Below are 4,085 nucleotides of genomic sequence, written 5' to 3' on the forward strand. Positions count from 1 at the left end.
TCTTATTCCCAGTTATCTCTAGTCAATTTCTTATATTTTAGGATGAGAAGTGATCGATTTATGCAATGTGCATAACTAATCAATGTGCTATTTGAATCTATCTGTGTGTGCATATTTCTATATTTCTTTCATTTAGTGGATAGCATTTGCATTGCAATTATGCAGATAGCAGGCCGAAGCTGGTGGACTAGAGTTGTCTTCATTTGAAAATACAAGCTCAAATAATTACAATCTCTTCGATGGAAAAATACTTGGTTCCGTTAAATTAAGATTAAAAAAGAAAATTAATAACCCTTCATAAAAGATAAACCACCATTCTTTGAGTTTGCACATGTGCATCTTAGTCTGGAAGTGCTGCAACAAATAATAATAATAAAGAAAAGAGAAGTTCTGTATTGAATATAATCGAAAAATATGATTCATGACTCATGATAATGGCAGGATGATAAAAAGCAATAGCGCACGCACTTAAAAAAAATCCAAAAGCTATATTGTTTTGTTATAATAATAACAGTAACGATGCTAGATTTGCATAACCAAATAAATTACATCACCTATGCTCCATTATATGTAGTATTTCAAAAGATACATTGGAAATAAAATAACAGATATGCTTCTTGCCCTGCTCAATCAACTTGGAGTGTCCATCCTCTTGTGTCTTGAACAAGTCCAGTTTGAATTCCAGTTAGTGTCTCATACAATTTTGAAGATACTGTTCCTGACCCTGTTTTATATTTGGCTCTGCATTGTGCAAATACACATTACACAACACATAATATAGTAAAACAGCATTTAAGATATAGCTTCTTAATTCTTACTTTGTTTCATTGAATTATGATTTTTGTTTCAGGCGTTACAACGATTGCAGGTGGAGGAAAATGGAGTCGTGCAGGGGGCCATGTTGATGGACCAAGTGAGGAAGCTAAATTTTCTAATGACTTTGATGTGGTTTTTGTTGGAAGTAGTTGCTCCCTACTTGTAACAGACAGAGGAAACCAAGCCATCAGGGAGATCCAACTGCACTTTCATGACGGTGCTTATCAATATGGAAGTGGATTTTCTCTCGGTAAGCTAAATGAACCTGGCATATTTCTTTGAACTTTATTAGTTACAAATTAAAAGCGACGGCCTTGGATTTGCAGCAATTGCAATGCTTGTTGGGGCTGGCTTCTTTGGTTATATGTTGGCGTTGTTGCAGAAATTACATGAAAACCATATGCAGTCTCGTTAGGTCTCAATTTTAGTATATATATCTTACATGACTTAATATTTACATGAAAACCATATGCAATACTACACTTGTTTCTTTTCTTTCTTCAGAGATGAACTAATATTTACTTGCAGAAATATGTCATCGTATTAGGGTGGCAACTCATTCTAATTTTAGCACATTTGTAAAGTCAACCGGTGCAAATTTTTACCTGTTAGGTGGCGATCCACATGTATTGGCAGGATGTAAGAGTTCCTAGCTCAAGCAGATAAATACATTTTTCTAAGATTAGTATAAGAACTAAGTTTTTTATGTACTGTGTATCACTTTTTTTTTTATATATATATGGAATGTTCATAGAGTTTAAGTGCTATAAGTATTTTTTTTTCTTTTTTCATTTTATTTGCGTCACGAAGCAAACTTATACAATTATTGATTAATGAAAGAAGCTATAAAAATTTCATTTTGTGAATTTAATGAAATATTTCATGTTATAGTAATTAATTTTGGTATATTTATATTATATATAATATAAAATAAAAAATAAAAAATAGTATAATATAACTAAAAAAAATATTACTAAAGATCTTTTGTAATATTTTTTAAGTGTTACAAAAAATATCTATGGTAATATTTTTTGAAATGTTACAAAAAATATCTATTGTAACATTTTTCTAAGTGTTACATAAAATATCTATTGTAACATTTTTTAAGTGTTACAAAAAATATCTATGGTAACATTTTTTTAAGTGTTACAAAATATATCTATTGTAACATTTCTTTAAGTGTTACTAAGAAAGGTTTATTGTAACATTTCTCATAATATTACTATAGAAGATCTATCGTAACATTTTTACTAAATGTTATTAAATCTTTAGAAAAATGTTAGTAAAACTCTTTAGTAACATAGGGTATATTTAACATTTGTTAAAATGTCATTAATATACATAGCTAACATTTTAATATGATTTGGTAACATTTTTTAAATGTTAGTAAAAGTCAATTATGTAGTAGTGTCATCACCTTGTTTGTTTTGCTTCAAAAGCTCGGTTAACCTTCGAATCTCTGCCTTCAATGATTCCTTGATCACTAAAAATTCAGCTATAGTAGGGATTTGAGGAGGTGGATTATTTTACTTTTTTGTCATTGATTAAAACCTGTAAAAGAGGGTAAGTAATCGGACAGAAAAAATGATAGTGGGGTTAAATAAACTTGGCCCTACGGTGGGCACCAAATGTTCCTGCGTAATAAGTCAGGTTTGATTTATAACTCGTCCTGTTCAGGGATTGAGCTTGCCTTTGCTTGAAGTGGAAGAGGTATAGGTCGGTTTCAAGAGAAACGGTGGCGGTAGACACCTATAAAGGCACTCCAACGCTTACGTTAGTAAGCGTAGAAGATAAGTATAATGTTACTCAAAATGAGTAGTGTACCTTTTACATAGTTGGGGTTTGATATTTATAGAATATTACCTCTTAAAGAGGTTAAGATATTTGTGGATCTTTTAGTCATCATTTGAGTTTGTTTTTTAGTAGGTTGTTATTAGCAAGATTCTCTCTAACTGAAGATAAGTCATGTTTGATATTGAATTTGGATTCCGATTTATAAACATAATTGGACTAAGTTATAACTATTAGATCACTATTAGATTTATAATTTTTATCATATATAAATTTTATAATCTTTATTTAAGTGTAATTTATCATGGAAGAACTACAAATTTTATAGGAAGAGGCCAAATAAAAGCAAAATATAATCTATAAAATTAAATTTTAGATCATTATTAATTACATTTTATTTTATATAAAAGTTAAGGCTAAAAAATATAATCATTAATTACATTTTATTTTATATAAAAGTTAAGACTAAAAAATATACTTTAAAAATTTTAGTATTTTAGAATGTGTTTTACAATATTTGATGGAACTAAAAATCATTAATAATCATATTATATGTTGCTCAATATGTTATTTAATTAATAGGTTGCTCAATAACATTTTGAATATTATTTATTGAATTTGAAATAAAAGAATTAGAACTTATTAGTTCATTAGATATTCTCTTTTTTGTCTTAATTAAAAAATGAGTCAATCATTTTTAGTGCTTGATGTTACTCTTAACCTAATCGTAGGAAAATATTTGTACATATATATTAACTTCAAAAAATAATTATAAAAACATTTATATAAAAAAATAGCAGGACAATTATGCAGGAAACATATAAATACAAAACATAAATAACAAAAATAATTTTAAGTCTCAATTAGAATATTAGACCAATACTTTTACTATTATTTATGCCATAAATTTTTTATTTGTGTTATTTTCAAATTATATATATACACTAGCTAGTACTATAGACCAAAATTATCATACCAATTCATGTGAATTCCTATAATATAATACATTACAAAGGAATTTCATAACACACTACACACTAACACACATATACATATATACATATTAAAAATTTTTGAGAGACTATGACCATCTTAGGCTCTCTTAGTTCTACCACGATCGAGTGATTAAACTTTGTTTTTCATTTTACTAACTTTTTCATTTTACAAGAGTTTAATCCTTTAAATAAATGCAATTTATATTTTTTTTTGCTAAATATAATATATAAAATAATAATAACTATATGCTAATTAAATTATTAGTAACTTGAAATTATGAGAGCTTCTCCCGGCTAGCCCAAGGCTCGTATAAATTTGAAGGTTATGAATTAACATATCTTTTCTATTGATTCGCAAACATTATTATGACTTATGACATGCAAGAACAAAGAATGGAATAATTAATTAATACAGTGTTTGTTTTTTTTTAAATTGTTCAAAGTATTCTTCCGGTTAATATTGAAGATCGAGAGAATTGAATA

At 27.7% G+C, this 4,085-nt stretch overlaps 1 long non-coding RNA gene across 1 annotated transcript; it reads right to left on the reverse strand.

Annotated features, from left to right (window-relative positions):
• Positions 1-527: 527 nt before the first annotated feature.
• Positions 528-2,788, reverse strand: LOC130947723 (uncharacterized). The gene is made up of 4 exons (XR_009072781.1): positions 2,234-2,788; positions 1,422-1,465; positions 819-1,170; positions 528-741 (listed from the first exon to the last, which is right to left on the reverse strand). It is a non-coding gene; the product is annotated as an uncharacterized LOC130947723 (long non-coding RNA).
• Between the last annotated feature and the right edge of the window lie 1,297 nt (positions 2,789-4,085).

The sequence above is a fragment of the Arachis stenosperma genome, chromosome 9, assembly GCF_014773155.1.
Source record: "Arachis stenosperma cultivar V10309 chromosome 9, arast.V10309.gnm1.PFL2, whole genome shotgun sequence".
Lineage (NCBI taxonomy): Eukaryota > Viridiplantae > Streptophyta > Magnoliopsida > Fabales > Fabaceae > Arachis > Arachis stenosperma.